Genomic DNA, 25,038 nt, shown 5'->3' with positions numbered 1-25,038 from the left:
ACTGCGCCATATCGCTCGGTATGTGATTTGGTACCTCTCATGCGACTATACCGTGGTGCCATTGCAACCAGGCTAGAGGGGGGTGCAAAGTAGTACTAAAAGTAGATTCATAGTGCGAAGTTCTTTGTAAGTATCACTCGATACTGTAACCACTAAAATAAGATCGCAAACCCTCTAAATCCATCCGTTCTGGGTGCTTAACTTATTTTGTCAGGCAGTGTACCTTGTATACAACTCACCCCAATTAACGTGTATACTTATAATCTTGATAAACGATCCGTCATATCAAAAAATGTGTTCAACAACCCCAAAAAGTGGTTACTTTTCTATACGATTAGTGTTTTCATCCCACCCATGAACCATGGACCTTGCCGTTAGTGGGGAGGCTTGCGTGCCTCAGCGATACAGATAGCCGCACCGTAGGTGCAACCACAACGGAGGGGTATCTGTTGAGAGGCCAGACAAACGTGTGGTTCCTGAAGAGGGGCAGCAGCCTTTTCAGTAGTTGCAGGGGCAAGAGTCTGGATGATTGACTGATCCGGCCTTGCAACACTAACAAAAACGGCCTTACTGTGCTGGTACTGCGAACGGCTGAAAGCAAGGGGAAACTACAGCCGTAATTTTTCCCGAAGGCATGCAGCTTTACTGTATGGTTAAATGATGATGGTGTCCTCTTGGGTAAAATATTCCGGAGGTAAAATAGTCCCCCATTCGGATCTCCGGGCGGGGACTACTCAAGAGGATGTCGTTATCAGGAGAAAGAAAACTGGCGTTCTACGGATCGGAGCGTGGAATGTCAGATCCCTTAATCGGGCAGGTAGGTTAGAAAATTTAAAAAGGGAAATGGATAGGTTAAAGTTAGATATAGTGGGAATTAGTGAAGTTCGGTGGCAGGAGGAACAAGACTTTTGGTCAGGTGAATACAGGGTTATAAATACAAAATCAAATAGGGGTAATGCAGGAGTAGGTTTAATAATGAATAGGCAAATAGGAGTGCGGGTAAGCTACTACCAACAGCATAGTGAACGCATTATTGTGGCCAAGATAGATACGAAGCCCACGCCTACCACAGTAGTACAAGTTTATATGCCAACTAGCTCAGCAGATGACGAAGAAATTGAAGAAATGTATGATGAAATAAAAGAAATTATTCAGATAGTGAAGGGAGACGAAAATTTAATATTCATGGGTGACTGGAATTCGTCAGTAGGAAAAGGGAGAGAAGGAAACGTAGTAGGTGAATATGGATTGGGGGTAAGAAACGAAAGAGGAAGCCACCTGGTAGAATTTTGCTCAGAGCACAACTTAATCATAGCTAACACTTGGTTCAAGAATCATAAAAGAAGACTGTATACATGGAAGAAGCCTGGAGATACTGACAAGTTTCATATAGATTATATAATGGTAAGACAGAGATTTAGGAACCAGGTTTTAAATTGTAAGACATTTCCAGGGGCAGATGTGGACTCTGACCACAATCTATTGGTTATGAACTGTAGATTAAAACTGAAGAAACTGCAAAAAGGTGGGAATTTAAGGAGATGGAACCTGGATAAACTGAAAGAACCAGAGGTTGTATAGAGTTTCAGGGAGAGCATAAGGGAACAGTTGACAAGAATGGGGGAAAGACATACAGTACGAGGTGCATTCAAGTTCTGAGGCCTCCGATTTTTTTTCTAATTAACTACTCACCCGAAATCGATGAAACTGGCGTTACTTCTCGACGTAATCGCCCTGCAGACGTACACATTTTTCACAACGCTGACGCCATGATTCCATGGCAGCGGCGAAGGCTTCTTTAGTAGTCTGTTTCGACCACTGGAAAATCGCTGAGGCAATAGCAGCACGGCTGGTGAATGTGCGACCACGGAGAGTGTCTTTCATTGTTGGAAAAAGCCAAAAGTCACTAGGAGCCAGGTCAGGTGAGTAGGGACCATGAGGAATCACCTCAAAGTTGTTATCACGGAGAAACTGTTGCGTAACGTTAGCTCGATGTGCGGGTGCGTTGTCTTTGTGAAGCAGCACACGCGCAGCCCTTCCCTGTCGTTTTTGTTGCAGTGCAGGAAGGTATTTGTTCTTCAAAACATTTTCGTAGGATGCACCTGTTACCGTAGTGCCCTTTGGAACGCAATGGGTAAGGATTACGCACTCGCTGTCCCAGAACATGGACACTATCATTTTTTCAGCACTGGCGGTTACCCGAAATTTTTTTGGTGGCGGTGAATCTGTGTACTTCCATTGAGCTGACTGGCGCTTTGTTTCTCGACTGAAAAATGGCATCCACGTCTCATCCATTGTCACAACCGACGAAAAGAAAGTCCCATTCATGCTGTCATTGCGCGTCAACATTGCTTGGCAACATGCCACACGGGCAGCCATGTGGTCGTCCGTCAGCATTCGTGGCACCCACCTGGATGACACTTTTCGCATTTTCAGGTCGTCATGCAGGATTGTGTGCACAAAACCCACAGAAATGCCAACTCTAGAGGCGATCTGTTCAACAGTCATTCGGCGATCCCCCAAAACAATTCTCTCCACTTTCTCGATCATGTTGTCAGACCGGCTTGTGCGAGCCCGAGGTTGTTCCGGTTTGATGTCACACGATGTTCTGCTTTCATTAAACTGTCGCACCCACAAACGCACTTTCGATACATCCATAACTCCATCACCACATGTCTCCTTAAACTGTCGATGAATTTCAATTGATTTCACACCACGAAAATTCAGAAAACGAATGATTGCACGCTGTTCAAGTAAGGAAAACGTCGCCATTTTAAGTATTTAAAACAGTTCTCATTCTCGCCGCTGGCGGTAAAATTCCATCTGCCGTATGGTGCTGCCATCTCTGGGACGTATTGGCAATGAACGCGGCCTCATTTTAAAACAATGCGCATGTTTCTATCTCTTTCCAGTCCTGAGAAAAAAAATCGGAGGCCTTAGAACTTGAATGCACCTCGTAGAAGAAGAATGGGTAGCTTTGAGGGATGAACGTTAAGGCAGCAGAGGATCAAGTAGGAAAAGAGATGAGGGCTAGTAGAAATCCTTGGGTAACAGAAGAAATATTGAATTTAATTGATGAAAGGAGAAAATATAAAAATGCAGTGAATGAAGCAGACAAAAAGGAATACAAACGTCTCAAAAATGAGATTGACAGGAAGTGCAAAACGGCTAAGCAGGCATGGCTAGAGGACAAATGTAAGGATGTAGAGGCTTATCTCACTAGGGGTAAGATAAATACTTCCTACAGGAAAATTAAAGAGACCTTTGGAGATAAGAGAACGACTTGTATGAATATCAAGAGCTCAGATGGAAACCCAGTTCTAAGCAAAGAAGGGAAAGCAGAAAGGTGGAAGGAGTATATAGAGGGTCTATACAAAGGCGATGTACTTGAGGAGAATACTTTGGAAATGGAAGAGGGTGTAAATGAAGACGAAATGGGAGATATGATACTGCGTGAAGAGTTCGACAGAGCACTGAAAGACCTGAGTCGAAACAAAGCCCCGGGAATAGACACCATTCCATTAGAACTACTGACAGCCTTGGGAGAGCCAGTCCTGACAAAACTCTACCATCTGGTGAGCAAGATGTATGAGACAGGCGAAATACCCTCAGACTTCAAGAAGAATATAATAATTCCAATCCCAAAGAAAGCAGGTGTTGACAGATGTGAAAATTACCGAACTATCAGTTTAATAAGTCACGGCTGCAAAATACTAATGCGAATTCTTTACAGACGAATGGAAATACTAGTAGAAGCCGACCTCGGGGAAGATCAGTTTGGATTCCGTAGAAATATTGGAACACGTGAGGCAAAACTGACCCTACGACTTATCTTAGAAGCTAGATTAAGGAAAGGCAAACCTACGTTTCTAGCATTTGTAGACTTAGAGAAAGCTTTTGACAATATTGACGGGAACACTCTCTTTCAAATTCTGAAGGTGGCAGGAGTAAAATACAGGGAGCGAAAAGCTATTTACGATTTGTACAGAAACCAGATTGCAGTTATAAGAGTCGAGGGACATGAAAGGAAAGCAGTGGTTGGGAAGGGAGTGAGACAGGGTTGTAGCCTCTCCCCGATGTTATTCAATCTGTATATTGAGCAAGCAGTAAAGGAAACAAAAGAAAAATTCGGAGTAGGTATTAAAATCCATGGAGAAGAAATAAAAACTTTGAGGTTCGCCAATGACATTGTAATTCTGTCAGAAACAGCAAAGGACTTGGAAGAGCAGTTGAACGGAATGGATAGTGTCTTGAAAGGAGGATATAAGATGAACATCAACAAAAGCAAAACGAGGATAATGGAATGTAGTCGAATTAAGTCGGGTGATGCTGAGGGAATTAAATTAGGAAATGAGACACTTAAAGTAGTAAAGGAGTTTTGCTATTTGGGGAGCAAAAGAACTGATGATGGTCGAAGTAGAGAGGATATAAAATGTAGACTGGTAATGGCAAGGAAAGCATTTCTGAAGAAGAGAAATTTGTTAACATCGAGTATAGATTTAAATGTCAGGAAGTTGTTTCTGAAATTATTTGAATGGAGTGTAGCCATGTATGGAAGTGAAACATGGACGATAAATAGTTTGGACAAGAAGAGAATAGAAGCTTTCGAAATGTGGTGCTACAGAAGAATGCTGAAGATTAGATGGGTAGATCACATAACTAATGAGGAAGTGTTGAATAGGATTGGGGAGAAGAGAAGTTTGTGGCACAGCTTGCTAGAAGAAGGGATCGGTTGGTAGGACATGTTCGAGGCAAGGGATCACCAGTTTAGTATTGGAGGGCAGTGTGGAAGGTAAAAATCGTAGGGGGAGAGCAAGAGACGAATGCACTAAGCAGGTTCAGAAGGATGTAGGTTGCGGTAGATACTGGGAGATGAAGAGGCTTGCACAGGATAGAGTAGCATGGAGAGCTGCATCAAACCAGTCTCAGGACTGAAGACCACAACAACAACAGTGTTTTCATCTTCTGAGACACACACAGACTTGTCACATTAAGTGGCCTCCGCCTACGTTCGACGTCAACGAGTAGTAACCACTCACAGAAGACAGGTGGCAGCACTAGCAGTGGAGGGTATCTAACGCGTGTCGACGGACGCAAATAATAGTGCAGTCGTTGTCGTAATACGGAAACGGAGTGACTTATCTGACGTCCAAAAGGTCATGATCATTGGCTTTCGGGCCAAGGGCATTTCCGAGACGGCTAAGTACGTAAACTGTTTGCATACTGGCGTGGTTGGCGTTTATCGTGCATGACAAACTGGCGCTATCCAAAACCGTCGGCGAGGCAATTGTGATGCACCATGGACCATAGATGAAAGGTGTGAACGACGGCTGCGGAACTGTGTGCCGCAGAATAGAAGTGCAACTGTTGAGCAACTGACCGGCCAGATGAACATAGGGGCTACCAAAAGCGTCTCCTCGACGACCTTTTAGGGATCATTGTTGCGTATGGAGCTCCGCAGGAGGCGCCTGGTTCATGCATCCATGCTGGCTGCTGTATATCGGCGACGGAGTCTGGAATTTGCACGCCATTACCGCAACTGGACGTCTACTGAGTGGCGACTGATGGTCTTTTCAGATGAATCACGTTTTATGCTCCATCGGACAGATGATCGGTGATGTGTATCGCATGAAACGTCTGAAAGCAAATGGTCAGTGCGGGAGGAGGGAGCGTTATGGTCTTGGGAACGTTTTCTTGGCATTCCCTAGGTGATCTCGCCATTCAGGAAGGCACAAGGATCAACAGAAATATGTTCTATCTTTGAGAACTAGTTCCACAACTAAAATGGTATCTCCTAGCAGGACAATGCAACGTGTCACACAGCTCGCAGTGTACGTGCGTGGTTCGAAGAGCACCAGAATCAGTTTACCGTACTCCTCTGGCCACCAGACTCACCGGATTGAAACACAATCGAGAATCTGTGGGACCACCTCGATCGGGCTGTTCGCGGCATGGAACCTCAACCGAAAAACCTAGCGCAGCTGGACACAGCACTGGTTTCGGTATACCTCCACTCATTATTCGGTACCTTCCAGAATCTTACTGCCTCTCTTCCTGCATGTCTAGCAGCTGTCCGTGCTGCAAACGGTGGTTATTCAGGCTTCTGACACATTAATGTGAATGGACAGTGTAAAATAAACTATATTTTTTAATGAAACGATATACGTTTTTAAGTACACGGGAAAGCTATTGTAAAAATAAATACAGTGATACAACACTTTTTAACAATTGTAACGGTACTTTTGGCGCAGATTGTGCTAAATGTGAGATCTAGCACCGCCTAAGTGTAGTATCGCCACGTAAACATCAAAAAATGAGCATCGAACGGTGGCAGTGCGGTCCAGTTAGAGTGTTATGTGATCTTCAGTTGGCATCGCCAGCCTTGGAGCTCACAACTATTCTCTGTGGAGTACGTAGAAGAGTATGCTTTTTTGTGCCATAGGTTAAGCTTTCTTCCGGTAACATTCAACGGAGAAGCGTGGGAAGAAGGTTTGTGCTCCTCGAAGAGAACTGTTATTCGTTTAACTTTATCTGCACGACCTGAACGAGATAAATATTCGTATTCACAGTTTCAGCACTGAAAGACTGTTCCTCAAGTTTCCTCAGGAGTCGAACGGGGTCTTTCTTCAAATACCAGCCTGTTAATATTTTTCAACATTTCTGTTATACTCTTTTTTCACCCAATATCTTAATGGGTGTTATATCACCCTACTTCGTTTTTAACAGCCATCGGATACCGTTACCGTGCAAGGTATCGCAGGAATTAAGAAAGCAACGGCATTGAAATACCCGTCCGCCCATCTCAATTTAATTTATGTACAGCTTCCATAAAAACACTTGTGGCATACGTCGGAATGGTCATGTACAATTTGTGTCTCTACCATTATGCAGCTGAAGTCTAGGAACTACACTATTTATTCCCTCCTTTGAATGCCATTAAGAAACAGCCCATGCTTTTGTGTTCATGCATGTCAAAATCTCGCTTTAGAAGTGTCCACATTGATTTTCACTTCTTGTATAAGGGACACCCCGTTAGTGGCTCGCATGCCGTCTAACACAGGAGGAGCCTCGTATACTGACCGGGAAAAATCAGGAGATCACGGTGAACTGACACCGCCATCGGCATATACTATTCATCCTCGACTGTGCTCAGCCTTGAATAAGTTGCTTATTTGGTGGTAGCAAAGCCAAAACGAGGTATCTACGCTAAGACGACGTATCACTAAGCCCGCAATTTACAACGGACAAAACGGCGAACGAACTAGGAGACACCAGAAGTAAACTGACCAAAAATCAGAAAAGACCAGAGGGAACTACCAGTTGACTCGTTTACTTGTGTGTTTACCCCGTTCCTCGGGCTTTAGACAAGAGTTAGCGTGGTGGAGAAAGTGGAGTGCAGAACGAATTAGAGAAACCACCGTTCACGTTTTGCAAGCATTCTACCACTGTGGCCCTGTTGTACTGGGAACATTCGACTGAAATCGTCACCTTCCGCTGTGGACAACGGACTGGAAAACTATTGTTACTTCATATGACGTCTGACAACTGTTATCCCAAGCAGCGGACAGCCACAATGGCTTACACAATACCAGAATTGTATCCACAACCGACATGACTTGTATTCCACAGAGCAGTACCGTTCATTAGTTGTTATCGCGACAACGACAGGATTCATGCCTACATGAAATTGTTCTTGTTAAAGTATTTCAAATAATTACCTGGTCACAACTCTTGTTTTTTATTCGTATAGTATTCGGCCACAACGTTCTCTAGATATGAACTAAATAGACCAGATTCAATCATAGTTAAGATGCTAGACATACAAATATTAGGAAGTATTACCGCACCTCAGAGAATTTAGAGAAGGGGTATTACAATTTCATATTAGCTATATTTCCCACTGTGTTTGTCCTTCATGACCGTAAATGATTCCCCAAAGAAAAGAAAAGAAAATAAGATTTAAAAAACAAATAACTACAACAAAAAACTCAAAGTATTAAAGCATCTACTTACGTCATACAAAGACAATCACCTATCAATTTTAATTTTTTTTAACCACACTACAGTCAGTTTAGTGAAACGTGTTACGAGACTACAGTGGTTTAGGATACCACTAGAAGAGTGTAGTGATTCCGCTGATGTCTATCTTTGTGAAGTTTGGAACACGTATAGCTCTGGACGGAATGTCTGCTGCACATTTTTTTCTGGACGGACTGTCTGCTGCGCGTTATTAGATGTAGAAATCCGCTCAATAATGCCTAGAAATATTAAGCTGAATCCTGCTGTCAGGATTCGTCCTTCAACTAGAATTATTATACTTGGAGACCTGCGGTTGTCGGGTCAAAACGGGACCGTTCGCGTATAAGAAAATCGAGTGCCTTGAGATAGGAAACGAAAGGTCAAAGGCATCTGAGCGTTCTCGGGAGTGGGAAGCAGGATGACAGAACGATTTAAGGAAGGAAGTACAGAGTGCAATCTCATCGACTTTGAGGTCACCGGGTCGGTTGGAGAAGGATGGAGAAAGAAACCGGCCAGGCCTTGTCGAGCCCATCATCCTGGAAATCGCTCTGGATGACTTTAGTTAACCACAGAATGCATAAATCCGAATGCTCAAACGTATTCCTGCTGCGAGGATCCTACATCCTTCCACGTCGATATACACTGACGGGAAAAAATCGCAATACCAAATAATGATTAATATGGAGTAATGAAATTTCGGGAATATATTTGTCTAGATAACATATTTACGTGATTAACATTGCAATATCACAGGTTAACACAAGCGTAACATAAGCCATTGCCAGTATGAAATGGTGGTATGCTAATAACCGATGTAACAGCCAGAATGTTTATTGTAAGCATGCAAACGTGCATGCATTGTGTTTCACAAATGCGAATGACAATTTATGGAATGGACTTCCAAACCCGTTGCATTTGGCCGGTCAGTACAGGGAAAGTTAACGCTGTTTGTGGATGTCACTGGAGTTGTCGTCCGATGATGTCCCATATGTGCTCGATTGTAGACAGATCTGGTGATCGAGCAGGCTAATGTAGCATGTCGACACTCTATAGGTCATACTGGGTTACAACAACGGTATGTGGGCGAGCGTTCTCCTGTTGGAAAACACCCCCTGGAATGCTGTTCATAAATGGCAGCACAGTGTGTCGAATCACCAGACTGACGTACAATTTTCCAGTCAGAGTGCGTGGGATAACCACTAGTAGTGCTCCTGCTCTCATACGAAGTCGCACCCCAGACTCCAACTCCAGGTGTAGGTCCAGTGAATCTAGCACGTAGACAGATTTGTTGCAGGCTCTCAACTGGCCTCTTTCTAACCAAGACGCGGCCATTACTGGCACCGAAGAAGAACCAGTTTTCATCAGAAAACACAACAGACTTCCATGCTGCCCTCCAGTGAACTCTCGCCGACACCACTGAAGTCGCAAATGGCGGTGGTTTGGGGTCAGTGGAATGCACGCTACATGGCGTCTGGCTCGGAACTGTCCTTTAAGTAACCGATTTCTAACAGTTTAGCAATCATGCCCAGTGGCTGCATTCCACAGAGTACTGCAATATCCCAGAACAAACAGCCAGCTTCTCGCAGCCCTTTTGCACGACCCCATTCGAACTCAATGAGGTGTTGACAATGGCATCTTTGTCGGTTTAAAGACATTCTTGATTATCCTCAGCTCATCACGTTCAATATCAAATTGTACTCAAAGCAAACTCGATTTGCTTCCTCATAGTTGCGTCACTAGCGCCACTTCTATGCGACTGGCGCGAAATTTGAATAGACATCATCTTTCAGATGCATAAACACGCCAACCAACTTTCTTATATTTCGCACAACCCCTTGTTGGTGTTGTGGTTTTTTTTACGTCAGTGTATTTGTCATCCTTTGTGACACTGGTCATAAGCTTAACGATTTGTGTCATAGAAGATTATGTATTATGTTACTGCAGCTACCGCTGGTTTACCCGAGTACGGACAGCATTTGCCCGCTGACAATGCGTCCTGGAGTGGTGACTGTTGTTGCCTGGAGCGAGCTCTTGGCGTGGCAGTAAAGTGGAGTGAGCTGGTATGGGTCCGACGTTCTCGCTAAATGCGTTTTCTGCATAATGATCCGCGCAGCATTCTGACGATGTTAATGTTTCAGTGTGAAACGGTTATTGTCGTATGGTGATACGCGGTACGTTGCTAACGCTGACAAGTGAACCATCAGACAAGTAAATCGTGCATTTTGATGAGTCTTGCGAATGAAGACACCTGTCCTGAGTGCCTCGCTATCTGCTTTTCTTGCAAGGGCCCCTAGTTTCCGAGAAAATCGAAGTTGAAGTTTTATAGGCACCTTCTACACTCGTAACGTCGGGCATGTTCCGACTGAGTGCGGGTAGCGCAGCAGCTAAGGTTGACGGTTATCACGCTAGCGGGAGGTTCATATTTTGCCTATTTCATCGTACAAAATATCATTAAATAGTAAATGTCATGCAAAATTATTAAAAAATAGTCATTTTCACAGTGTTAATTTCATTAACAAATCAATCCCTACAGCAAACTTTTTTTCAAATGTCTATTCCGTTTGCTACAGAATAGATTACAGAATCGTCTTACACGCTACTTTAGCATTCTTCGCTGTGCTACAACAGAATTTCGCGTGGCATTTGTTGCAGAAGCATCCGAAACACTAATCCGTAAAACACCACGCACATTTGATGAAAGGTACTCCACTGCAGGCACACTGATTTTTCCGAAGCGATACCGGAAATTAGACGGTTCTTTTAAATTCAAAAATTTTGTTTTTTCTTGGCTCAAATTCGATGCGAACCACGCGTACTTGATCATTCCTGTGGAAAGAGGTGCTCTAAACTAGCGCAGAATTGAAGAATGTATTTTTATGGAATCTTTCCTCGAAGCGATTGCTCTATTAGTCTTCAGCAAGCCGGGAGCATTTCGAATCCTTTGCGAAAATTTTAATCCGTCCGTAAAAGCAAACATCACAGGATTCGCAAATCCTTATCGCAAGCGTGGTAGCTGTGAACGTTAAGCCCCTGCGCTACGCTCGGTTGGTCGAAACGTGGCGAACGTTATGAGCGCAGGAAGTGCCCATAAAACTTCAACATAGATTTTCGCGGAAACTAGATGCCGTCGAATGAACAACCACTAGCCAGATACTGAGAACAGGTGCCCCTACAGCATACCTAAGCCTCATCAAAATCCGTGACTAACAGATCTGATGGATCCCTTGTGAGTGTATTTTTGAAATATTTGAAATGAGCAATAATGTCGGTAATAAAACGTATAATTTGTGATTCGCTCATAACTGTTCTCAATTCAGCCGTCGTTGTCCGCTTCCTAAATGATACCAAAAAAAGAAAATAGGTAGTTAAATTACCAAGGTAAAGAGGGGGTGAAGCAGCATCGGTTAATATAGCACTCCAGCGGGTCATGTCATACTTCTGAAGACGATTGCACTTCGTCAATCACTGCTGCAACTCTCTCAGCGACAAAACGGTTGTAGCTTTCGTTGTCTTACTTCCTGCTTCAAAAAAAAAAGATAAAAGCGCCGCTATCTTTTATATAAACATCGGATTCACCCAGAAAAGAATACGCCTAATTGGGATACGTTGTGGCGTCTCCATTAGCAAACACAATGAACCTTTACCCGGAGTAACTGGCTCAAATGGCATTGAGCACTATGGGACTTAACATCTGAGGTCATCAGTCCCTTATAACTTAGAACTACTTAAACCTAACTAACCTAAGTACAGCACACACATCCATGCCAGAGGCAGGATTCGAACCTGCGACCGTAGAGGTCACGCGGATCCAGACTGAAGTGCCTAGAACCGCTCGGTCACTCCGGCCGGCCCGGAGTAACTGTTGAAAGGACGACCAACAACAACTATGCAAGCATTACGACGTTTGAAAAGTTATTTCGCTAAGATATGACGTTGTTGTTATTGCAGGTTTTAAATTTTAAGTTTGATCGTCGAATTTTTATCTGCTCACACGGTTTTAACGTATGATGTTTGACTGCAGCGAATTGCACAGCCAATATTCTAATTAATCTGAAAGTGGAAATATTAAGCTGTAAATGGTATAAAGATTACGGATTAGCAAATGTCAGATGATTCTCCATTGAAGAGGGCTCTCTGGATGTGATAATTGTAGTTAGTCGTAAGATGTTAGTGAAATTTATCAGAGAATGCAGTGGTAATGTGAAACAGGGTTGTAATAAGAAAGAGAATATTATTTACTGGCAGCTATAGTTATCATAACCATAATGTTCTGTTTCGTCCACTAGACGTCATTATCACGTTGTGTACCGTCGTGAGTAGACACTCTTGGTGTTTCAACCTCCAAAAATGTTTGTATGGTAAGATTCAGTTTTTTTCTGTTAACCCTGATTTACAAATCTGCATATTATTTCCATTTTGTGATTTATTATTTGAATTAAACTTACAAATGACAATTGTAGCTACTTGAAATTGTTTATCGAAAGGTAGTGGTTAGTTTCGAAAATGGCGTCGGATGCTAAAACGAAACACGCTGTCCCATATTAGAGCTATCCTTTGTTTTGTGTCACTATACCATGAATAGGGTATACCCTGAAAAGGAGGAAATGCGACAGAAATAGTGACCCGAAGATATGGTTGAAGAATACTGGATATAAGGGATAAAACTGAAATTCTAAATGAAGCAGAAATATATTTCAGTATACCAGTATAGTATGTATAAAGGTGGTTAGAAAGGTCGTAGATGGAAATATTTTAACGGCTGAAAAATTAGGTAGAAAACTTGTTGCTCTCAATAAATTGGAAAGCAACTTGTTGAATATCGCATATTAATGGAAATGAAGCCTTACAGACTCACTCGTAATGACATAAGGCTCATCAAAACTGGAAAAGAACTTGTTGACTATTGCGTATTGATGAAAATGTAGTTTTATGGAATCACTCATAATGATATAAGTCTCATCACTGGCATGGAATCTGCAATCAATTCAATACTAGAAGAGAAGTTCATAATTACATTAAAAAATTATTTGGCATTTTCTTACAATTTATTTCAAAATACGCGTATTCAACGCATTACATCTAATCATTCACTGCCGTTCTTCTGGATTCAGTGTGAAAGTGCAGAACATGTTGAGTTGGACACCATTTCTTAGTTCTCCTTGTTCGGCTCTCACGGCCGTGTTTAACGCCCTAATCCGAACTATTATACATTAACTCGTAGAACATGTAAAGTATCCCTTATTTGCAGATAAGAGCGCATTTTACTTTATTTCCAGTTTTGTTATTTCACATATGTGAAGTGAATGTATCAGCACTTCAGTATATACAGAGTAAGGAGCAAGCGGTAGCTTCCCACGCTGGCTAGCAGAGGCTGTTGGCCAGGCCATCTGGCGCTTTCAGAGCCAGTGGGATGAGGTGCCGGTGAAGAAATCGCTCGTGATGTCAGCAAAGAGATACGTAGGGAAAGTACATTTATTTGGGTGCGAATCACGTAATTGTTTTTAATAAATATTTCTAACAAAATTTGCCTTTTGTTACTCAGACATTAGAAGGAGTCTACTGGTCATAAATACTATCTTTCAGAAATTTTACAATGCCAGGAAAAGTTGATATTAATACATAAATTAAAAACTTTGGCATAATCAAAGATATACAATCTTATACGAATTATATTGATTGTACATTCAGGTTACAGACTGTACGCTGTACTCGGTAGTCGTCGATAGTATGCCTTTCGATGTAGTCATGCGGTAGACGATACTCTTGTATTGTTAATAGTTAGCTTATAATCACTGTTAACAAAGTTCATTTTAATGTGTTTCTTAAATAAACGTGCCATTATTTACACAAAAATCTTCTTCCCACTTCATTACCTACAACATAGACAGCCGTATTCCACTTTCAGAATCCGACGGCACTGGTACGGCTCTGCAAGGGAACACAAAACTCAGAGAGGGTTGGTTGGGTTGTGTTGGGGGAGGAGACCAAACTGCGAGGTCATCGGTCTCATCGGATTAGGGAAGGAAGTCGGCCGTGCCCTTTTCAAAGGAACCATCCCGGCATTTGCCTGAAGAGATTTAGGGAAATCACGGAAAACCTAAATCAGGATGGCCGGACGTGGGATTGAACCGTCGTCCTTCCGAATGCGAGTCCAGTGTGCTAACCACTGCGCCACCTCGCTCGGTAAACTCAGAGAGCATCTCCACGTAACAGATAGGAAGAATTCCCATGCGGCGGCTGACTAAGTCAGTTCAAAGATGGACTGGTTTAATTATCGCAAAACTCGGGTGAGGAAGCATGGCAAGTTATACTCTATGCTCCTTATACCACCATCTACTGGCTCACCGGCTAAACTGACACATTTCTGGAAGTTTAGTACGAATGGGGGGTTCTTACGAACAGTATCCTCTGGGGATGACGCGACCCGTCAAAACAATGATTTATCAAAAAGTAAACATGAAAAAAATTCAAATTAACAAGTGCACTAATGTTTTGTAAGAAAAATTTGCTATAGTAATAAGAAATACTGTTTGGTTTCACTATCGATGGGAAGACGTTGACTTAGTGAAAATATGGGGCTACTTTCTATGATAAGGCCTGAGGCAGAGACAAATTTTTCCACTCCACTTTGCCGTTATATTGACGCTCACAGTATATCTGTTTTCGCAGTCGTCGCAGTCCGTATGAGGAATAATAGCGTGAGCGCAGATTTTCCGCTACACACAGAGCAAGATTAAAGCTATAACTTCCATCTGCAGGTATTACAGGTAAATTCATTACGCAACTATTGTTTTTATGCAATTTATCTAAGTCACTGTAAAAATTTCGCTGTCAAATACGATAATCACGATTTTTCCTTTCTGTTGTTTCTTCTGATGACATACTATACAACAATACTATCGTGAAAAAAGCTAAAATATTTTGTTAGTCTTGCCCTATCCTTTTCATTTCATTTTCTGAATGTTAAACCCACTCAGACGACCTCTTAACAATATTTTTGACATTTTTGCGAAAGGCGTCCTCGGCAGCGCAATAAATGTCAAGCGAGCAATTTTTAAGACAAAGAACTCGCTCTTCTGAGAAGCGGCTATCCTAAAATTAGGTTTTCCGTAGTTTCCACTAATCTCATAAGACGAATGCCGACATCGTTCCTTTGAAGAGAACATTGCCAATTTTCCTTCTCTTACCTGAACGTGCACTCTTTCTACAATTTCATCATCGTTGACGGTAAGTTAAAAATTTAATCTTCCTCATTGTCTTCTTTTCATAGCTCGTGTGCACCCACCGTCACCGTCTCTCGGGGAAACATTACACCACACTGTTAAGTGTTCACTCATCATCATCATCAACATCATCGTTATCATAATCATCATCGTCATCATAAAAGTCATTTGAAACCCGCTGCTGAATACAGGGCCGTCTAGACTTTCCTATACTTCACGGTCTTGAGCTATACGCATGCATGTTGCTAATACAAGCTTTCAGATGTCATCTGCCCACCTTCCATTGGGTCGTCATCTCAGTGTTTTCTTTTCCCGTGGAATCCAGAGAAGAACTTGCTTGGTCCAGCTTCCATTATTCGTCTGGCGACATATGCCGCCCATCTCCATTTCACTTTCATAATTGCGTGTTCCAGTCTGGTCCGTCCCCTGCTTCATTTATTTGCTTTGCTGCCTCCCCTAGTAATTCCCTACACTCCTCTCCCCATTGCTCGCTGAGCAATCCTCAGTTTATGATTATTTTTCGCATTAGAAGTGCGTGTCTCACTATCATAGTTCAAAACTGGCAATCCACACAGATTGAAAGCTTCTCGTTTCCGACACATCACACGCTTGGTTTTAGAAACGCCACTTAATTTATCAAAACCACGACAGGCAATTTCGATTTTCTGTTTCGTTTTTTTCGTGCCGTACAGTTAGCACGAGCTACCTTGAACAGTGCACTGCAAACAGACACATATTTTGTTCGGAATGTTGGTTATATACACTGTCAGAATAGGTCTGGGAGGAGAGCTAAGCGACTTCGAACGTGAACGTGTCATTGGTAGTCACTTGATTAACAAATCCAGCCGCGCAGGATTAGCCGAACGGTCCGAGGCGCTGCGGTCATGCACTGTGCGGCTGGTCCCGGCGGAGGTTCGAGTCCTCCCTCGGGTTCAAATGGCTCTGAGCACTATGGGACTCAACATTTTAGGTCATAAGTCCCCTAGAACTTAGAACTACTTAAACCTAACTAACCTAAGGACATCACACACACCCATGCCCGAGGCAGGATTCGAACCTACGACCGTAGCAGTCCCGCGGTTCCGGACTGCAGCGCCAGAACCGCACGGCCACCGCGGCCGGCCCTCCCTCGGGCATGGGTGTGTGTGTTTGTCCGTAGGATAATTTAGGTTAAGTAGTGTGTAAGCTCAGGGACTGATGAGCTTAGCAGTTAAGTCCCATAAGATTTCACACACATTTGAACATTTTGACAAATCCATCAGGGACATCTCAATCCTTCTAAAGCTGACTAAGTTGACTGTTGGCGATGTGATTGTAAAGTTGAAACGTGAAGGGACAACCACAGCTAAAGCAAGAGCAGGCAGACGGACTGGAACTGTCTATCATAGCGGAGGGCAGTTAAAAAAAATTGCATGATTTAAGCGGAAGGAATCCGTGAGTTCAAAAGTGCTACAAAAGTTCAATTAGCATAGTGACTGTGCGTAGAGAATTAAAACTAATAGGGCACAACAGCAAAGCAGCTCCTTATGAGCAGCGCGTTTCTTTAATGACTACTAAGTGGAATTTTACAGAAAAAAAATATTTTCTACATTTTCGCTGTCCATGCAGCTCTGCGATGGTATCGGATGTGAAGTTCTCGACCTCCGCTATCGGATGTAGAATTGTAGGGTTCTCCTTAATAGGGCAGGCGTGCACTACACGCAGGAAGCGGCTACTAGGGTAGCGGAGTACGTGTGGCGTGCACATGCGGCTTTTTTAGGTTAGAAAATCCGTCCCTTGGGATCAAAGACGACTTGCCTGTTAAATCAGCCACAGTGACCTCAGAGAATCTTGGTCCTCGCAGATCAGAGATAGAACAGATTAATATGATTTTAGTAAATTGCAGGAGCATCCAAGGAAAGGTCCCAGAATTAGTATCGCTTACTGAAGGTTATAATGCACAGACAGTATTGGGAACAGAAAGTTGGTTGAAACCAGACGTCAATGACAACGAAATCCTAAGTTCAGATTGTGATGGTTATCGTAAGGACATGTTATTCGCCAATGGTCGCGGCGTGTTTATTGCAGTAAAATATTCGATAAAATCTAGCGAGGTTATCACGGATTCCGAATGTGAATTAATCTGGGTGAAACTTAGTATCAAAGAACGGTTAGAAATGGTGATCGGATGCTTTTATAGATCACCTGGGTCAGTCTCTGTAGTTGTAGAGCACTTCAGAGAGAACTTGCAAAATATCATTAGTAATTTTCTTGATCATGCCGTTTTAATAGGGGGTGACTTCAACTTTCCAGGTATAGATTGGGAGTTTTATGCCATAAAAGCTGGTGCCAGAGTCAGGGATTCGTGTGGCATTGTTCTGGATATCTTGTCCGAAAATTACCTTGAGCAGATAGTTAGAGAACCAACTCGTAAGGGTAACGTTTTAGACCTCCTGGCAATAAAACAGACCTGAACTTTTCGAATGAGTTAACGTAGAGGAAGGTATCAGTGATCATAAGACACCTATGACGACGGGTCTCACAAGGAATGTTAAGAAAGGTAGGAAGATATATTTGCTCACCAAGGGTGACAGGATACAATTTCAGAATATCTCAGCAGTCAGGATCAAAATTCGGTGATGAGGACGAAGATGTGGAGAACAAATGGGAAAAATTCAAAGGCATCGTTCAATATGCCCTAGACAAGTATGTTCCGAACATGGTTTTAAGGATGAGAAAGACCCACCATGGTTTAATAGCCGTGTTAGAAAAGCGCTACGTAAACAAAGAGCAAATCACCTCAGATTCAAGAGAAGTAAATACCTAGCTCACAAACAAAAGTTCAAAGAAGCGAAAATGAGCGTAAGGAGAGCAATGAGAGAAGCGTTCAATGATTTTGAAAGTAAAACGTTGTCAACCGACCCGAGTAAAAACCCTAAGACATTTTGGTCGTATGTAAGTAAAATCAGTAAGTGGGTCAAAATCATCATTCATTCTCTCACGACCACACGAACACGGAAGTAAAGAGAGAAGGCCGAAGTACTGAATTCGGTCTTCCGAAGTTGTTTCACTGCGTAAGATCGTAACACTGTCCCTCCTCTCAATCGTCAAACGAATGTCGAAATGGCAGATATTGAGATAACCGATCGCAGAATTGAAAAGCAGCTATAATCGCTTAGTAGTGGAAAGGCGTCAGAACCAGATGAGATACCTATCAGATTCTGTGAAGGTTATCCGAAAGAACTTACACCCCTTTTAGCAGCAATTTAGCGTAGATTGCTTGAGCAACGAAAGGTATCTAACGACTGGAAAAAAGCGCAGGTTATACCCGTTTTTAAGAAAGGCCGCAAGACAGATCCACACAATTATAGACCTATATCGTTGACGTCAATCTGTTGTATAGTTATGGAACATGTTGTACGCTCAAGAATTATGTCATTTTTGGAAAATGAACATCTCCTCTATATAAATCAACTTGGGTTCCGTAAACAGAGATCCTACGAAACTCAGCTCGCTCTGTTCCTCCATGAGATCCACAGCGCAGTGGGCAATGGCTCTCAGGTTGATACCGTGTTTCTTTATTTCAGTAAGGCGTTTGACACCGTCCCGCATTGCCGGTTAATGAAAAAACTACGAGCTTACGGAGTATCGGAACAGACTTGCGATTGGATTCAAGACTTTCTTGCAGATAGAACTTAATCCGTCACTCTTAACGGAACAAAATCGACAGAAGTAAAGGTAATATCCGGAGTACCACAGGGAAGTGTGATAGGACCGTTGCTGTTTACAATACATATAAATGATCTAGCAGAAAGCGTCGGATGCTCTTTAAGGCTATTCGCAGATGATGCAGTTGTTTATACCAAAGTATCAACGCCAGAAGATAGTAAGAATTTGCATAACGCCGTGCAGAGAATTGATGAATGCTGCAGGCTCTGGTAGTTGACTCAACGTAAATACATAAGAAAAGAATTCCACTACTGTACAGCTACACTATCGTTGACAAACAGCTGGAGACAGAGTCTGCCGTAAAATATCTGGGCGTAACTATCTATCGCGATCTTAAAGTGGAATGACCACATAAAACAGAGAGTCGGAAAAGCAGACACCAGACTCAGATTCATCGGAAGAATCTTAAGGAAATATAACTCATCCACGATAGAAGTGGCTTACAAGTCGCTTGTTGGCTTGATTCTTGAGTATTGTTCATCTATCTTGGATCCCTGTCAGGTAGGATTGATAGATGAGATAGAGAAGATCCAACGAAGAGTGGCGCGTTTCGTCACGGGATCGTATAACTGGCGAGAGAGCGTTACGGAGATGCTAAATAAACTCCACTGGTAGACGTTACAAGAGAGGCGTTGTTCATCACGGAGAGATTTACTATTGAAATTTCAGGACAACACTTTTCATGAGGAGTCGGACAACATATTACTCCCCCCATATACATCTCGCGTATTGACCACGAGGAGAAAATTCGAGAAATTAGATCCAATACAAAGGCTTACCTACAATCATTCGCCCCACGCACTATTCGTGAGTGGAACAGGGTTGGGGGGGGATCAGATAGTGGTACCGAAAGTACCCTCCGCCACACAACATTAGGTGTCCTGCGGAATACGGTGTATGTGTAGATGTAGAAAACTGCTGCATGAGGTATGATATTTTAATTTGTTACTTCTTTCCTACTAACTATGTTCATGATACATTTTGCAGAGAGTATTCAAATATACCACTGAATGTCTCAGCAAAATTGTATCATTGTACGATACGTAGCAAAGGAGATATGACGTCAAATACTGAGATTTGTGAAAAACTGTGGCACCATGTACGACGTTTCAATTTATTACTTCTTTACTAGTATCTCTATTCACAACCAATTTCGCGCTAAGCAGCCACATATACCACTGGATGTACCTGCTAAATTATATCATTGTAGAGGTCATGGTTCATGAGATAGGATATCATAGACACTGAACTGCGCGAAAATTAATCTGCTGGGCGAAATTCGTTAAAGATACAGGTGAAATACGTGTACAAAGACGTGTAAAATATGATAAATGTTTGTGAAATATATTTGACACATGCATACACAGGCAAAGTCGTGGCGAAAAAGCTCATCCTAAACTGCTGGAACGATTTCAACACATTCTGTATACATATTAGTTCCATTCTTGAAATAAATACTGTGGGGGCAAGAACCACCAGCCTCCTGTTGGTAACAGGGTGAGAGACAGAAGGGGTAGGAAGAGATGGAAGGTAGAGAGGGGTAGGGGTAGGAGGAGATGGTCACAGGTAGGGGGAGGACAAGATGGACAGACAGAGGAGGAAATGGACAGAGAGATGGGAGAGGAGCAGATGGACAGAGCAAGGAAAGAGGAAGAGATGGACAGAGACAGAGGGAGGAAGAGATAGGCAGAGAGAGGGGAGGAGGAGATTAACAGAGAAAGTGGGAGGAGGAAATGGTCAGTGAAAGGAAAGGGGGAGATGGACAGAGAGGGGGGATAGAAGGAGATGGACAAAGGAAGGAAAGAAGAGGAGAGGAATAGGGAAAGGGGAGAGGAAGAGATGGATAGAGAGAGGGGAAGGAGAAGATGAACAGAGAGAGGGGTAGGAGGAAACAGAGAGGGGGGCAGCATATGGAATTAGAGGCGAAAGAAAGAGATGGACAGAGGAGGGAGGAGCAGATGAAAAGAGAGTGTAGGGAGGAGTAGATGGACAGAGAGCGGAGGGAGGAAGAGATGGAAAGAGAGTGGGGCTGCAGGAGGTTGACAAATAGAGGGGGGGAATGGCCAGGGAGGGGTGAAGGGGGAGATGGACAGAGGGGGGAGGAGCAGATGAACAGAGAATGGAGGGAGGAGTAGATGGACAGAGAGTAGAGAGAGGAAGAGATGGAAAGAGAGTGGGGCTGCAGGAGGTTGACAAATGGGGGGGGGGGGGGGAGATGGCCAGAGAGGGGTGAAGGGGGAGATGGACAAAGACTGGGGGAAGGAGGAGATGGACTAATTGAAGATTTGAATATGAACATACCTGGTTAATGCCGGGTACTCAGCTAGTTCTTAAACAAATTCTTATAATCTACATTTCTAACTTCACACTTGATGAATCTGTTCCTTTGTAGCTTCGTATCTATTTCTACTCTGCATCCTACAAGTCTATGACGAATCGCAATCCTGAAGTGGTTTATAACCTTGTAAAACAATAAACTGGTAGCCAAGATCGCAGGAATTCTGTTTATTCCATGATTACTGGTTTCGGTGAAACTAAAGCCGCTATCATCGGATCTTATGTCATCTCTCTTGGACGCCTATATGCTACTTACGACAATTTTGTACGACCTGCGAGTTATAGGCAGCTATTAATATCACCATTGTTTGCCTTGATGTTGTAACCTGTATGTGTCCTAAGATCCAATGATAGAGGCTTCAGTTTCGCCGAAACCGGTAATCATGGAATAAAAAGAATTCCTGCGATCTTGGCTACCAGTTTATTGTTTTACAAGCACCTAGATGGCTCCCACATTAGCGCAATGTGCTCCCTGCAAAATGGTTTATAACCATCACATACTGTTCAATTTATTTATTATTTGAAAAAATGCTGCCAGTTTCATCGTTTAATAAAAAATAGCCTGGTACCACTACCGACAAACTGCTTCTTGCAGATAATCTGCTAGTGAGATCAAAACCGGTCATCCCTAATAAAAGAAATAGTGATCCAGACAGTTTTTTTCATTCATCATAACAATTGAGGTCACTCATTTCCGAGACATGACATCAAATGCGAAATCTCATTTTTAGTTCCTTGCCATGTCCACATTCAATTTGGTTCCTTCTGAAAAAGTTTGTTAAAGACAAACACGTTGCTCTAACGGCTAAATTCTACTAACGTAGGACTGCCGTCAATTCTGGCATTCGAATCTTCAAACTGAAGCATTGTGTTCGTTACTTTTCGTCCTATTTTTTGATTAAAAGGCTACATTGCCATCCTGCAGTGCAACTTACTATAATTTGTCATCTTCTGCAACTCTTCATAGAAGTCTTCTGTTCCTCATAACAGAGTTATCACGTTGCTGCATAGACGTCAATGATTTCACCTCAATAAGCGTATACGATTTTCAGAATGTTTCACTGATTTATTCTTTACAAAATTTGACCTGTTGTGATTTTCTGTTTCTACCACATTGTGCGGTGCCGTTTCTGTATATTTTTTACCCGGTTTTCAGGTTACCCCATTCGGCCACCTACATAGTAAATAGACACGAAGCAAATATATCAAAATGATACATAATAGGTAAATATGCAAATGTGGTAATCAGATTCCAACACTAAAATCATTGCTTTGTACCTCTTATAATTAGGCTACTTTTGCTTCGACTAGGAACTTATATAACGTCCTATATATTAAAATGCCTTTTAAGGATGACAGTACAGGAACAGAGATACAGCATTTTTAGAGTGCTTCTCTGGGAAAAGAAACGTATATCCGGAGCTCACAGGCCACTAACTTTTAATTTTCTAGTATTCTTACTCGACCGCTCCGTATGGACATAATCACTGAAACCTCAGTGCCCTCATATAAGAAAACCGTTTCTACTTAGTGAGGATCTACCCTCTGGAGATAGGAAATTCATAAAGATTCTATAAGCTCGGTCTCTTGTTGGTTCTGGCACCCCATCACCCAATTTCTTACTGCAGGAGAGCGCGCCGTCACTTTGAACAGTCCGGCGTGTGCGGGGCAGCGTTGTTTCAGACACAGGCCAGTAAGGAGTTCCTTTATTTTTTGAGCCTTCGCGCCGGCCCCCATTTCAGGGAGCAGCGCGAGTGGTTCCTCAGAATTTGCGCAGCGGCCGTAAAGCCCGAATGGCGAGCTGCTGTAAATCAGACTATGACAGATGACGAGCTCCAGGAGTATAAATACCACGCCTCTCTCCGAAACGATATAAAACGTCGACAAAGACGGTGCCGTGTTTAGTTTGCTGTCTCTCAGTACGCACGCAGCGTACCGCGGGGTGCAGACGCTCTAACAGAAATAACATGTGCTCCAACTGCGCGCACACCACCTGACACGTGCCCCCTCCACAGTGCAAATAAATACTGCTCTTGCTTTTATAACAACAATAATATTAACTATGCCGACCTACATGGAGTCCGGGTAATGTCGTCAGCTCGTGAAGTGAAGGTGTGGCATTCGAGTCGCGCCTCCCGTATTTATTTATTTATCCTCGCAAGCTCAAAGCTAACCGAAAAGTCCCATTCTTACATCTAATCAGGCATACTTCATACTTTATCATTACGAGGGCTGTTCGGAAAGTAAGGTCCGACCGGTAGCGTAATGGAAATCACAGTGAAAATTAATTTTTTTTTTATTTTCGACAGTTAGCTGCACATTCCAGCTACTTCTCTACGTAGTCACCGCCCCGACTGAAATATTTGTCGTAGCACTGCATCAATTTCCCAACAACCTCGTCATAGAATACAGCCGCCTGTGCTTTCTGCCAATTCTCTATGTTGATCTGCAGCGCGTTGTTTGTGCCAAAAAAATTGTCGTCATAGCCAGCGGCTAACACAGAGATGAAAATCAAAGGGAGCAAAGTCCGGGTGGTATGGTGGGTGATGAAACACTTCTCACTGAAAATGCTGCGGGAGCATTCTCATTCCCCCTGCAGTGTGCGGCCCAGAATTTTCACGAAGAGGGACATGCACGACAGTTACGTTGTGTGGGCTCAATGAAATCAGGCGAAATCTCTGACAGACACTCATACTTGCTGGGGGACAACAATTTTCTAGCCATCTTTGCGTGCTGACTGTGCGCTCAGCGCTGAAAAGAGCGATGTGAAGCGATTGACGGGAATATTGGAGACTCTGGCCGACACATCTACACAAAGCTTCATCAGATTTTCAGTGTGGTTTCCATTTCGCGACCGATCGGACCTTACTTTCCGAATAGCCCTCGCACATTCGTTACGACTATCGTGTAACAACAGATCTTACTCTTGGAAATAATAAAAGCACTAGAGGAAAATTCGAAGAATATGTTAAATGACTGAGAATATTTACAATATAAAGCAATATTGATAAATCCGAAAATAGTGAATTTCAACATAGTAGTGGAACGAGAACGCCTCTTTGCCGATAAATCCCTAGTACTGAACAATGAAGTACACAAACTAGAAGTATTAGAAAGAAGGATTATGAATTAAGTTTTAGTTCCAATAGGAAGCAGATAAGCCTAGAAATTAAGAGGTATTGCAAAAACATATCAAAATAAGGAAAAAATAAGAATAAGGAAAGGAGAACTGTTATCTTTTCGTCATTAGGCTTGAAAATCAGATTTTTAAGTATCTGTGGGACAAGGAATTAACAACAAGGTAAACCCGAGACAGTGAAACGTTTCCCGAAGGAAATTGTTGAAATTATAGGCTACCATTTGAGAAGCGACATGATAACCGGTGCAACGTGATCTGACGAAAGAAAAAAAGAGACAGATGGAAAACATAAAAGAAAATCAGACGAGAATAAAAAAAGTAAATGAGAAGATCGTGGTCCCCAGCTAGCCATAATTAAAATGAATCCGTAGCGGATATAGTTTTAAAATAATACTGTTCATATTCAAATGTTAAAAGCAGGACTGCAGAAATAATTTACAGCCATATTTAGTTTCTGTGGCAGCAATGGATGTGTGAGAATAGATATGAGAGAGAAATGCTTCGACTTCTTGTTGCGTGCAGCAAGGAATATAACTGTGCATAGATTGCAGGGCTGCTTATTTTACATGCGCAAAGCAGCAAGGCAGAAATGGTATGAGAATGTTTTCCCTC

This window comes from Schistocerca piceifrons, chromosome X (assembly GCF_021461385.2).
Source record: "Schistocerca piceifrons isolate TAMUIC-IGC-003096 chromosome X, iqSchPice1.1, whole genome shotgun sequence".
Taxonomy (NCBI): Eukaryota; Metazoa; Arthropoda; class Insecta; order Orthoptera; family Acrididae; genus Schistocerca; species Schistocerca piceifrons.
Note: the sequence above shows the minus strand (reverse complement) of the source record.